The sequence below is a fragment of the Prionailurus viverrinus genome, unplaced genomic scaffold, assembly GCF_022837055.1.
Source record: "Prionailurus viverrinus isolate Anna unplaced genomic scaffold, UM_Priviv_1.0 scaffold_48, whole genome shotgun sequence".
In the NCBI taxonomy this organism is placed as follows: Eukaryota; Metazoa; Chordata; class Mammalia; order Carnivora; family Felidae; genus Prionailurus; species Prionailurus viverrinus.
The window spans coordinates 2287501-2301868 of record NW_025927611.1 but is presented as its reverse complement, the minus strand read 5'-3'; the positions used below and the strand labels follow the sequence as shown (position 1 = coordinate 2301868).

Sequence of the window (14368 nt, the reverse complement as noted above, 5' to 3'; positions counted from 1 at the left end):
GCCTGGATCTCAGCGGCCCTGCCCTGCCTGGATCTCAGGGGTCCTGCCCCTCCTGGATCTCAGTGCTCCTGCCCATCCTGGATCTCAGCGGCCCTGTCCCACCTGGATCTCAGCGGCCCTGCCCCACCTGGATCTCAGGGGCTCTGCCCTGCCTGGATCTCAGGGGTCCTGCCCTGCCTGGATCTCAGAGGCCCTGCCCTGCCTGGATCTCAGTGGCCCTCCCCTGCCTGGATCTCAGCGGCCCTGCCCTGCCTGGATCTCAGCGGCCCTGCCCTACCTGGATCTCAGTGGCCCTGACCCTCCTGGATCTCAGAGGCCCTGCCCCCCCTGGATCTCAGTGGCCCTGCCCTGCCTGGATCTCAGTGGCCCTGCCCCCCCTGGATCTCAGTGGCCCTGCCCTGCTTGGGTCTCAGTGGCCCTGCCCTGCCTGGATCTCAGCAGCCCTGCCCTGCCTGGATCTCAGGGGTCCTGCCCTGCCTAGATCTCAGGGGTCCTGCCCTGCCTGGATCTCAGGGGTCCTGCCCTGCCTGGATCTCAGAGGCCCTGCCCTGCCTGGATCTCAGAGGCCCTGCCCCCCCTGGATCTCAGTGGCCCTGCCCCCCCTGGATCTCAGTGGCCCTGCCCTGCCTGGATCTCAGAGGCCCTGCCCCCCCTGGATCTCAGTGGCCCTGCCCTGCCTGGATCTCAGCAGCCCTGCCCTGCCTGGATCTCAGGGGTCCTGCCCTGCTTGGATCCCAGGGGCTCTGCCCTGCCTGGATCTCAGCGGTCCTGTCCCTCCTGGATCTCAGTGGCCCTGCCATGCCTGGATCTCAAAGTTCTGGTCTCCAGAGCTGGCAGAGCATGGATTTCTGTTGTTTTAAGCCACCTGTGTGTTGTTTCTTTGTTACAGACCCCTCCCCCAATGCTATCACACATGACTTTCTCTGTGGACTCTAAAAGAATTTACTACTGTAGCTAATATCTTACATTTGAAAGACGCAAACAATGTCGGACACACTGTGGACATTGCTGTTTAGAAATGCAAATGCCAGGTGACCCCTTCGAAGGCACACGAATGTTGTCCCCTTCATGTACCGTGTCATGCATTTAACCAACCCGCGAAGGAACTCTTGTTAAAGATCGTGCAATGTTACATTGTTTTGTTTTCCCCTCTCTCCTCAAACTGCCAGTCTGTTATCAGTGCTTTTGCAGACTCTGAGCCTAGAGTCTTACAGAGCCGGGTTTGAAAGTCTTTGCTCTATGACCCCATCCCAGTCAGGACGACAAAGATAGGTACGCACGTTGAAATGGAAACATGTTTCACTTCCTGTCCGCCGGACCCTCTGCACTAAAAAGCTTCTTCTGAGTCTGTGGTCAGTGCGGTCAAATTGATGCAAGTGACACAAATATATCACAGGCTTCGATACAGTTATTAAACATGACGGTAAAGAAATGTATCGGGCGCGACTTCCCGAATGGGGTGAACTCTGGTGGAGACCCTCCCACGCGTTGAATAAAAGGGAATATCCGTAAAGCGACAGATGCGTCCACCGTGGTATTTTTGCTTTCGACAGGCATTGACTCGACCAGGCATCTTACAAGGTCACACAGGAGGAGTCAAGGTCACTGGAGCACGATTGGTTCCAATAAGGGGTTGCTCACTCACGGAGTAACGCGGACCAGAGCAGGAGGAAACCGTGCACAAGTGTCACCCATGGGAATCCCCACTGTGTCTTGAACATGGTGAGAAAGGATCCCGCCATGTTGGAAAGGAGCGATGTGTCCCTCTGACTTCTCTTCCTTGTTTGGGGATGGAAGAGGGAAGGGGGATAAACTGAAAAGGTCAGTAGTGCATCTGCCCTGGTGAACGTGGGGCTTCCCCTGCTTTCTGAATCACTTTCCCAGCCATGAACATCGGTGCCTCCAGGAGGCAGCACGGGACCCTCCAGGTTTGGGATACGTGGGGCTGAATATTAAGAGGGTGGGCATCTCCTTTGGACCTGCTGGGGTCTATTTGCACCATGCAAATTTATCCTGGAGGAGGACCTGCTTTTCTCTTGTTTGCTGAGAATTCTAGAACTTTCTCGAGCTTGTGTTTGAACTTGCATTGGAGCTGAATGTTGATTAGAAAAGGAGCAACTTGGGGCGCCTGGGTGGCGCAGTCGGTTAAGCGTCCGACTTCAGCCAGGTCACGATCTCGCAGTCCGGGAGTTCGAGCCCCGCGTCGGGCTCTGGGCTGATGGCTCGGAGCCTGGAGCCTGTTTCCGATTCTGTGTCTCCCTCTCTCTCTGCCCCTCCCCCATTCATGCTCTGTCTCTCTCTGTCCAAAAATAAATAAACGTTGAAAAAAAAAATTAAAAAAAAAAAAAGAAAAAAAAAAAGAAAAGGAGCAACTTTATGTCTTTTGTCATGAGTTGGTTGTTGTTGTTGTTTTTAATTTTTTAATGTTTCTATTTATTTTTGAGAGAGAGAGAGAGAGAGAGAGCAAGCTGTGGATGGGCAGAGAGAGAGAGAGAGGGAGACACAGAATCAGAAGCAGGCTCCATGCTCTGAGCTGTCAGCGAAGAGCCCAACACGGGACTCGAACTCACGAACCGTGAGATCATGACATGAGCTGAAGTCGGATGCTCAACCATCTGAATCACCCAGGTGTCCCACGAGTTGGTTGTTTAAAAACTAAGTGTGTACAGGGACCCCCAGGTGGTCTCTGGTGCCCTGGGCATCTCAGTTTAGAGACCCCTGGTGCCCTAAATCTTCATGCACAGAGAGGGAGGGGATCACGTAGGACTTGAGGCGAAGGGGGCGGTGTGCAAAAGCAGTTCTCGGGGAAACTGCTTTGTTTTGGGGCGATTGGAAATACATGTCGAAATGTTAGCTTTGTGTGGGAGCGTGGTGTTTCTGCATTTTTCAGAAGGGGATGTGGGTGACAGGAGGTGGAACGCTCAGAGGTTCTGAGTCTCTGCACGTAGCTGGAGAAGCCAACATTCACATCCATCCTGGAGAAACAGTATCTGCTGGGGAAATGGGAAAGCATCTTACAGGGGATGTGCCCAGCCTCCATCCTTTCACAGAGGGTGTTACACGAAACAGAAATAAGGTGTCACTTGCTTTGGAACGCCTGATTGTAATTAGTGGGTGTTTATCAAGCATTTCTTGTCAGCCAACCTTAAACACGTGTAATCACATTCAACCTGTGAAACAACCCCATGGTGTAGACGCTAGTCGTATCTAAACGCTGGACCTCTCAAGCATAAGGATAACCTATCCACATTTTTTTCTTCCTCTCCTGTACATTTCCCCCCCGTTCTATCAATCTCTTGCTTTCATAATTGTATTCTTTCCACCTTATTTTGGTTTGTGCTAGCTCTTTCTAAATACTGAGGAAGGAATCATGGGCCTTGGACATACAGCATTTCTTCTTGTCTAAGGAATGCATTCAAGGCTATGAATCTGCCTGTGTTTACTGCTTTGGTTCCATCTCAGGTGTTTTGATACGTTGTATCTTCATTATTGTTTGTGTGAGCCTCCCGAGGCTGCTGTAACAAAGCACCGCAAGCTTTAGACAGCAGACATCTTCTTTCTCGCTGTTCTAGCAGCCAGAAGTCCGAAATCTGTTTCTCCGGCTAAATGCCAAAGTATTGGGGCACCTGCTTGGCTCAGCCTGTTAAGCGTCTGACTTCAGCTCAGGCCATGATCTTGCGGTTTGCGGGTTCGAGCCCCACATCGGGCTCTGTGCATTCTGCCTATCTCACAGGGATTAGGACATCATGGGCCTCTGTGGGGCCATGTCTGCGGATGACATCATTCCTTCCAAATCTTTTCTGTTTTTGTTGCAATTCCTTCTTTGGCCCATGGGTTATGCAGAAGGGTGCAGCCGTGGAAGAAAATCTGGTTGGCTGTTTGGTACTTGTTTCCAGCTCAACTCCCTTGAGGTCAGAGAGTGGCATCGGGAATGCATTCCATCCTTGGAAACGTGTGAGGTTGGCTGCAGACGCAGAGGATGTTGTGTTTGGTGACTATGTAGAGCTGATCCTTACGCCCGTGGGGTCTGGAATTTAGATAAGGAAATCCGAGGTGGCCTGAGGGAGTCCTGTCCATATTTTCTTCCTCGTGGCCTCTGACCCGTGGAGTGCCCCCTTCGATACTTGATGGGAGAGAGAACTCTACGGAGCAGTGCGTGTCCGTCCATCTGTTCCAGGCAGGTCTTGAGCTGGAGTGGTCGTGGACACAATCAGTCCCTCTGAAAGCCATCTGCAAATCACACTGAAGTGCGGAGGCCAGTAAGACTTGCAGGGGGAGACAAGGAATCCTCCACAGGCCATGGTGTTGCTCTCGGTGCGAGTGGTTTCCATTTCTGAGAAACAACAGACCAGGGCAGGAAGCAGAAAAGAAAACCACAGTGGTTGGAGTCCTAATGCTGTGTAGGAAGTCGTCCCGACCGTATGGGTTTCCTACGGTTGTTGTAACAGAGTACCTGAGTCTGTAATTTATTTTGTCACAGAATAATAAACAGATATTTACGCCTCCTGGTCCTGGAGGCTGGGTGTCTGAGATCCAGGTGGGGTAGAGGCTGGTTCCTTTTGAGGCCTCTCTCCTGGGTGTGTAGATAGCATCTACTCCCTGTGTCCTCCTGTGGTCTTCCTTTGGTGTGTGTGTCTGTATCCAAATTTCTCCCTTTTAGAAGGATACCGGTCATATTGCAGTGGGGACCCAGCCTCCTCCAGTGTGACTTTGTCTTACCGAATTACATCTGCAAAAGCCCCATTTCCAAGTGGGATCACATTCTGAGGTCTTGGGGTGAGGACTTTGACAGCTGAATTTTCGACGCAGTTCAGCCTGTAATGACACAGTCCCATACCTAAATGGGTGACGTTTCTGCATTCACACGTCACTCTGGTACCTCTCTAAGTAGGCACCTCATTTTTCTGTTGGCTTCCTTCTTATGAGTTACATACAACTTCCCGATGCACACACACCCTTTATCTGTGTTCTAGGCTGGTAGCCGGGGAGGGAGGGCGGGCATGCTGTTGCAGACACAGAATCCTACGCCCTACCCCCCACTGTGAACTGCAGGGCCCCTGGGAGGCAGGAAAAGAGCTAGGTTTCCTGGGTGGTGTGGAGGCCAGTGGGCTCACTGTTGCAAAACTGATTAAGATCACGAGAAGCAGATCTGTATCTTGCCGTGAACACAAGGACCCCACAGCAGGCGTCTCATTTTTGGGGTGTTGCGTTCTCATATCCCGTCCACTTGCTGGATTTCACAAGGTGTGCACCAGAGGAGGCGAATGAAAGACCGAGCCACCCTGTCCTGATACATGTGACGTATCTCTGTGGACGAGAGATATCACTTTGGTTTCTGGTGACGAAACTCAGAGGACGACCAGTTAGATTAAGAAAACACAAGAGGACCAGTTTGCCAGGAAAGTGGTTTTCATTCTTTGGTTCCCAGGGTCGAAGGTCTCGAGTGTTCTTTCTTATCCCTTCCGAAACTTAAGAGTAAAAACCCGTTGGCACATTTCACATGGCGCATTATTATGTTGTCCCCCTGGGGGTCGTACAGAGTTATACATCAGGTATATCTCAATAAAACGGGGGCGAAAAGAAACGAGAATGTACATCCACACAAAGACTTCTGCAAAAAACAAAATACAACAAACCGTGTGCCCTCGTGCCCTGTAAGACGAGCCTCATCCCAGGGAAGAGAGCCATGGGATGAATGTGGCCGTGCCACCTGCCCCAGATCCCAGAGCACCCTTGAGAGAGCCCTTCTTCATTGTTGCCAGGTGATGTGGAGTTTTATGTGTCCACTTGGCTGCGCCCCAGTATGAAGATCTGCGGTCAAGCACGAGCCTACATGTTCCTGTGCAGGCATTTCTTTTAGATGGGATTAGCGTTTAAATTGGTGGACTTTGAGTAAAGCGGGAGGCCCTCTATGAGGTGGTGGGCCTCGTCCCATCAGTTGAAGGCTCTGAGGGAAACAGACTGATCTCCTCCTGCGAGGAAGTGGGAATTCTGCCTTCAGATGGTGTTCACACTCAAGATACAGCATCATTGCTTCCCTGGGCCCCAGCCTGCTGGTCGACCCTGCAGAGTTCAGACTTGCCAGTCTCCACAGTTGTAGCCGTCAGTGCCTTAAAATAAATCTCTCTCTCAAAATAAATAAGTAAAAAAGATCTCTGTCTCCTTATCTGTCTTTGTCTCTCCTATAGATAGATGTAGATCTGTCCATCTATCTGTCCATCCATCTACTATCCATCTATCCATCACTCTTATCTATCTATCCAACCACTATCCTCTATCTATTTATCTATCTATCCATCCATCCATCATCTATATATCTATTTATCATTCTTTCCATCATGTCTATCTATCCATTCTATCCATCACCTATCTTTGTATTACCTATTTATCATGTATGTATCAATCACCTCCCTTTCTTTCTTTCTTTCTTTCTTTCTTTCTCTCTCTCTCTGTCTCTCTCTCTCTATTCCTTCCTTCCTTCCTTCCTTCCTTCTTCCCCTCCTCCCTCCTTTCTCTATATCCATCAATCCTTGTGTTTCTTATATGAATGATCCTTGCCATTCATATGGGAGAAGGAGAAGGAGAACCAGTATGATATCTACACACACATATAAAGAAGTTTATTAAAGGAATTGGCTCACATGATTGCGGAGGCTCACGTGGTCTCCTGTCTGCAGACTGGAGGCCCAGGAAAGCGGACTCTGTATGTTCCAGTCTGGGGACAGTGGAACACAGATGTCTCAGCTTGGAGACGGTGAGGCACAGGGAGCTGGGTCTGCTGTTAGCCACCTTGTGTTGTCCTCTGGCCGTGAAAGGATCGCAGGACTGCACGAGCCTTACCCACCCTGGGGAAGGCCGTCTCTTTTAGTCAATCCACCGATACAATGCTTATCTCCCCCAGACACACCCTGAGTCCTGTTGGCCCCAATATCCAGGCCACCTGAGGCCCAGCCAACTTCACACATAAAATCAACCACCACAGTCTGCTTCTGTTGAGAACCTCGATCAACACAGAAACCCTCAGAGAAGGAAGACCCTGGGGGCCGTTGCTAATTTTTCCCAGCGTGGAAAGTGAATGCATTTCTCTCTCTGACCTCTGAGACCTCCATTTTCCAAAGACACGTGTCATCTTGCGTTGGAACTGGCATGTTCCCCTCCAGACGGGCCCAGGGATATTTAATGACAAGACTCCCTGCGGATGGTGGAATCAGGTTATTTGAAAGCACACGGCATGAATCGGGGCAGCTCCACTTGAATCGGATGTGGGTCGACCTTGAGATGCAATCTTGTCAGAAGCGTCGGAGACTCGGGGTCCCAGGCGCCGGACAAGGCTGAGGAGAGGGGCAACTTGGTCCTGGGAAAGGTTTCCTCGGTGGTTCAATCAGAAGGCGTGTGGCCCCAGGACGTCTTGTCCCCCCACTGGAGGCCCCTCTCCAGGTGCAACCCACTGCCTGCCTCCAAGCAGAAGAAGCATGGTGGGGAGACGGGCTCAGTTGTCCTGCAGGGGGCCCTGGGCATGTGTTGGAGCCCATGACGGACTCTCGCGAGTGCCACCGAAGATCAACCCCCACCGCTCATGGACCAGGTGGTTGTGTGAAAACGTTGGGTCCCCACACAGCATTGACACCAGAAAACCGTCGCGGAGCTCGTAATGCATCACGCTTCCTAATTTACCACGTGTCCTATGATGGAGGCACAGAACTGATCTGACTGTCAAGGCCCCTCGGAATGACGATATCACGTCCTGGGCCTCACATGAGATCGGAGGCTGTGTCTGATCTATCCACATCATGCAGCCCCAGACAGACTCCCTGGGGCTTGGAGAAAGAACCCCCTGGGCTAGCCTCGGTGTTAATACACGGAATTCACTGCAGCGTACGTGGATTTTTGTAGTCAATATGGTTGGGTGTTCTCTGAGACCCCAAGGAGAGCCCCAGCGTGTCTCAACACTGTGGACCGCAACAATGAGATGTGGTATGAATGCTCCCGCTCAACCAGGCTCAGTGTTGGCCAAGGGTCTTCTGCCGGGGGTGACTGGGCCCCCAGGTGACACTCTGCAATGTATAGGGCTCTTTTTCCTGGTCACACTCATCACCCTCAGTGCACAGGATGCCCAGCTTCATAAAGCCATCTAGCTGCACATGTCAGCAGTGCCCAGGACCTAGCATGAAAAACAACTGATCTATCATCTCTCTGTCTGTCTATCTATCTATCTATCTAACTATCTATCTGTCATCTATCATGTATGTATATCTATCTGTCTGTCTATGTACCTACTTCATCCATCCATCCACTGTATCTATCTATCTATCTATCTATCTATCTATCCATCCATCTACCCATCCATCCATCATGTCTGTCTATCTATGTATCTATCTATCTATCCATCCATCCATTTTTCCATCCATCCATCCATCTGTTCACCACCCATCATATCTATCTATCTATCTATCTATCTATCTATCTATCTTTCCATCCATCCATCCATCCACCCATCCACCCATCCACCCATCCACTCACCCATCATATCTATCTATCTATCTATCTATCTATCTATCTATCCATCATATGTATCTATCTATCTATCTATCTATCTATCTACTATCTATCTATGCATCCATCTACCCATCCATCCATCATGTCTGTCTATCTATGTATCTATGTATCTATCCATCCATCTACCCATCCATCCATCATGTCTGTCTGTCTATCTATCTATCTATCCATCCATCCATCCATCTACCCATCCATCCATCATGTCTGTCTATCTATGTATCTATCTATCCATCCATCCATTTTTGCATCCATCCATCCATCCATCCATCCATCCGTTCACCCATCATATCTATCTATCTATCTATCTATCTATCTATCTATCTATCTATATCTACCTACCTACCTAATCCATCCATCCATCCATCCACTATATCTATCATCTATCTACCTACCTACCTACCTACCTACCTACCTAATTCATCCATCCATCCATCCACCCACCCACTGTATCTATCCATCCATCATCTATCTGTCTATCTATCCATCCACCTACCCACCTAATCCATACATCCATCATCCATCCATCATCCATCCATCCACTATGTATATGTATATGTATATGTATATGTATATGTATATGTATATGTATATGTATATCATCTATATCTATCTACCTACCTATGTAATCCATCCATCCATCCATCCATCCATCCATCCACTGTATCTATCCTCTATCTATCCATCTATCTATCCATCTGTCTATCCATCTATCTATCCATCTATCTACCCACCTAACCCATACATCCATCATCCATCCATCCATCCATCCATCCATCCATCCTATGTATCTATGTATGTATGTATGTATGTATGTATCTATTTATCTATCCATCCATCCATCCATCCATCCATATACATCTATTATCTAGCTATCTATCCAACCTTATCCTATACTAGATGTCCCATCTCTGCCTCCATTTTCCTGTGGGTTCTCCTCTGTGTCTCCTCTTCTGTCTCTTACAAGGACACCTGTCATTGGATTTAAGGCCCAACCTCATCCAAGACGACCTCATCTCAGATCCTTCAGTTAACCACATCTGCAAAGACGTGGACTTCCAAATAAGGTCCACAGGTTCTGGGGGGATTATTGCATGGACATATATTTGGGGGGAAGGGGTCCACCATTCAACTGACTACACCCATTTTGCCAGGATTGTCCCCATTTTAGACCCCCAGGTCCTGCCTGTCAGGACCTCCTGCTTCCCAGGCAAATCAAGATGGCTGGTCACTCTACACTGTGTACCCAACACCTGGACAGTAAGGTCTGGCCACGTCAGGCCACCGGCAGCTGCTTTCTGTGGACACTTATTGTCTTTACTCCTTTCCTCATCATGGAGCACGGTGGTCATTGTGGACTAGGAAGCACACTCCCACCAGATACAGAATCAGCCACACCCCGACCTCAGCTTCTAGTTCCTGTAAATAGAATCCCACACGATGTGTCCTTGTGCAACTGGCTTCTCTCCCTGAGTATCATCTTTTCAAGGTCCATCCATGGGGTAGCAGGGGTCAGAATGTCATTCCTTTTCATGGTGGAGGCATATTCCATCGTGTGGATGAAACTCCCATGCTGTTTATCCATGTTTCCACTGATAGGTATTTGGGTTTTCCCCACTTCTTGGTGTTGTGAGTAATGCCACTATGAAGAAGTATCTGTCTGACAGTGTTTTGAATGGTCTGGGCTACACGCTTGGGAGAGAAGAGCTGTGTCCTGAAGTTACTCTGTTCATATGAGGCCCTGTCATCGGGTGTCCCACCCAGGTGCATGAGGTATCACAGCAGAAGTGGTCAGAGAGCCGGGGGATGGCATGGGGTCCCTGGCCTCCTGCTGGGTAAGTGCACAGAAGATGGGGTGGGGTGTGGGGTGCTCACCTTGTGGACAGGTGAGAATGGCAGCCTTAGGCAGGGGCTGGGTTGTGCTTGGAGGGTGTTGAAGCCTGACCTTCAGGGAGGCGGGACCTACAAGGACAGCCCTGACCACGCCATGCCGACATCACTCGTCACGTGGAGGGCGGCACCAGGAAGGGGGCTGAGGAGCCACCCAGCCCCTGCCCCCAAGTGCCCTATGGGAAGCCCCAGGGCATGTGACCTGGGCTTGCTGTTACGCCTCCTGGAGCCTCGGGATGAGTAGAAAGCTCTAAGGAAGTTGTGTGATGTGCTGAGCGAAATGGAAACCAGTGTCAGTAGGAAAGAGGATGTGAGGAGAATTCTTGTGTTCGGCTGGGACACAGGTCAGATGCTGTGAGTTGGGTCATTCCGCCGGAGCACACGTGGCCTGTTGACATTCTTGGGAAAGTGCACTCAGCGGGTCCCTGGGACCCCAGTGAGATCCCTGAATGTGGATGACGGGGCCACGATCCTTGGCATGTGTCTCCAATAAGCCCTCTGTTCCCAAAATGTCCTTGTCCCTGAACATTTCTCTGGTCCCTGGATACTCCCTCTGGTCCCCCATCTCCTCGCCCCAGCATCCGTTTTCACCAACCGCGCTGTGCACGGAGCCTGACATCAGCACTGGGGAGCCAGCGTGGAATGCACGGCGTCGAATGTCACCGTGGTGCCAGCATAAGCTGGGAATCAAGGCCACAGCTCAGAGGACGTTCTGCACACCGCCCCAGGTGCAGACGCTCGGCGTTTCCATTGTGTGCACACCTGTTTACAAATGGCGGCCAATGTGTTTATTTAGAAGGGAGCCTTGCTCGGGGAGAAGGAAACCAGCCAGCTGTGGCCTAGGATGGGCATCTTGTGCTGGGGTTTTCAGGAACGCCCCTTCATGGCTTCCTGTGAGCGTGACTCAGAACCTGTGCCACCCAGGGCACTGGCAGTGTGTCCTGTAGGCACTGTTTATAGCCCAGGATGAGGAAGCAAGAGCGCCAGCATCAGACGGCTATTTTCTTGTACTCGGCCTTTTTCATACTGACACACAAGGCACCATGTTAACGTCAACACTGCAGTGGCTTCGAGTGCATTCACCATGTTGCATAACCACCACCTCGGTGTCGCTACAGAGTGTTTCCAACATCCCTCACACCAGTTTCTGCTCATGTGTTACAGCTGCCCTAAGAGACAGGTGCTGAGAGAGGTACTGGGATTGCTTCATCGGTCCACACATACATCACCGATCCAGCTACCTATTCCTGCATCCATGCACCCATCCATGCATCCATCCATCCACCTGTCTATCCATCCATCCATCCATCCATCCATCCATCCACCTGTTCACCCATCTATCAGTCCATCTGTCCATCCACCCATGTGTCCGTCCATCCACCCATCCACACATCTATCTGTCTGTCCATCCACACATCCACTTGTCCATCCATCCACCCATCCATCCATCCATCCACCTATGTACACATCCACCCATCCATCCATCCATCCATCCATCCACCTCTTCACCCAGCTATCAGTCCATCTGTCCATCCATCCATCCATCTTTCCATGCACCCATCCATCCATCTGTTCACCTATCCATCAGTCCATCTGTCCATCCACCCATCCACGCATCCATCTGTCCGTCCATCCACCCACCCATCTGTCCATCCATCCATCCATCCACCCATCCACCTGTTCACCCATCTATCACTCCATCTGTCCATCCACCCATCTGTCTGTCCATCCACCCATCCACACATCCATCTGTCCGTCCATCCATGCATCCATCTGTCCATCCATCCATCCATCCATCCTTCCATCCACCCATCCATCCATTTGTTCACCCATCCATCAGTCCATCTGTCCATCTACCCATCTGTCTGCCCACCCACCCATCCACACATCCATCTGTCTGTCCATCCACCCATCCATTTGTCCATCCATCCATCCATCCATCTGTCCATCCATCCATCCATCCATCCATCCATCCATCCTTCCATCCACCCATCCATCCATTTGTTCGCCCATCCATCAGTCCATCTGTCCATCCATGCACCCATTCACCCACCCATCTACCCATCTATCCATCCATCTTTCCATCCATCCATGTATCTATCTAACTGTCCATTCACCCATGCACACATCATTCCATCCAACTATTGCTCCATCCATGCATCCATCTATCCACTCACCCTTCTTTCCTTCCTTCCTTCCATCTATCCACCCATTCAGCCATCAACACATTCTTTCTTCCATCCATCCATCCATCCATCCACCCACCCATTCATCCATCTATGTATTCATCCATGCATCCATGCACCCATCCATCCACCATCCAACCATCTATCCATCTGTCCATCAATATCTATCTATCTATCTATCTATCTATCTATCTATCTATCTATCATCTGTGTATCATCTCTCTATCACAGTAGTTCATAACCAGCAGTGAATTTGCCCCTCTTCTAGGGGACTTTGGACATTTCTGGTTGCCCCAACTTGGGGGAGGAAATGTACTGGCATCTGATGGGTGCAGATGAGTGATACCATCCAATGCCCCATAGAACATGACAGAATAACCCAGCCCGAATGTGAGCAGTGCCACACCAGAGAGACCATGTCTTGGCCCTGCGTATCTGACACTTGATTCTGTCCTCAACCCCCCCCCCTTTGCCACTACCTTCCCCTGGCCCCCTCCCTGTCTGGGGTCCTCCGTAAACAACACCAAGGTCACCTGGGGTCCCCAATATCAGACCCACACCTGTTTGTAAGCCTCTCTGGGGGTCCAGCCGGCACCAGCTGGTGGACGAGGGCACCACGTTCAACAGACCTCACTGTCCTGCCTTGGTCCATGACTCCCTGCCTCCCAGCCATCGGGAGTCACAGGGCACCCCTCCCCTCTGTTCCAGCCCCTGTCATCTGCTGGCAACCCAGGGACTCCACCTGTGTGGTGTTCCCCACTCACATCCCGAGCCCGGACCACAGCCCCAACCTGCTCTCTTTCCAAAGCTCAGCTCCAAAATTGCCAACAGTGTTGTAAGCTTCCACAGCTTTTGTGGGCTTGGTGCTAAAATGTCACCCTCCTGCTGGGGTCGTCCCCAGCTCCGCCCAGAACACACACACACACACACACACACACACACACCCCGCATCCCTGCCCCTGATCCCACTCAGGACATCCCTGGTGCCACCTCTTCCTGGAAGCCATTCTGGATTTCTTCCCACCTCAAATCCTTGCAGCCTGAAGCCCAGGTCTGCATCTCAATATTTTGAGTCCCCTCCCCCCAGAAATGCTCAGCACTGAGCCCAGCATGTGACGAGGTGTTCCGCGGCCAGGCACCTGGCAAAGCAGAAAGGCCTTGGAGGCCAGAAACCTGGTGCAGTGTGCTTGGGCCACCTCCCACGCCCCTTCCAGCCTCAATTTCCCCACACGAAGCACAAGGATGATGTTGGCGCAGCCCCCGACCCCCCAGCACATCTCAGAAGCGCACGCAGCTGGCACATCTGTTCGTCTCTCGAGAGAGAAGGCAGAGCCCGCGTCCCTCCGCGTAGCCGACGAGGCTCCGGACGCACACAGGTGGGGATGCCCGGCGCGGTCCCCAGGGACGTCCCCGCAGCTGCTGCCTGAACTTGGTCACAGGGTCACGATTCCCCACGGCGTTGCTGGTCCCGGGGAAGGGTGCAGAGGCTCAGTTGGCAGGCCTGGGTCACCTCCGGGGGGGCGGGGGGGGGGCCCTGGCAAATGTCCTCGCTGGGGGACCCAGAGCGAGGTAGCAGGTGTGTGTTCGCTTCCTCATATCCTGCCCACCCTCCCGGCTGCCTCCAGGGACACCGAAAGGGATGTGAAAGGGAGGCCCCCAACCGCGGTGCCGCTGGGCGGGTGGTCACACGGAGAAAAAGGAGAGCGGCCCCCCAGGGTGGGGGTCGATGGGAGGGCTCA

The 14368-nt window shown here is 51.4% G+C and overlaps 1 protein-coding gene across 1 annotated transcript in view; it reads right to left on the bottom strand.

Moving 5' to 3' along the window:
* Positions 1-14368, bottom strand: part of P2RY8 (P2Y receptor family member 8) — a 42657-nt gene that overhangs the window by 27030 nt on the left and 1259 nt on the right. The gene's annotated exons all lie outside the window — the stretch shown is intronic.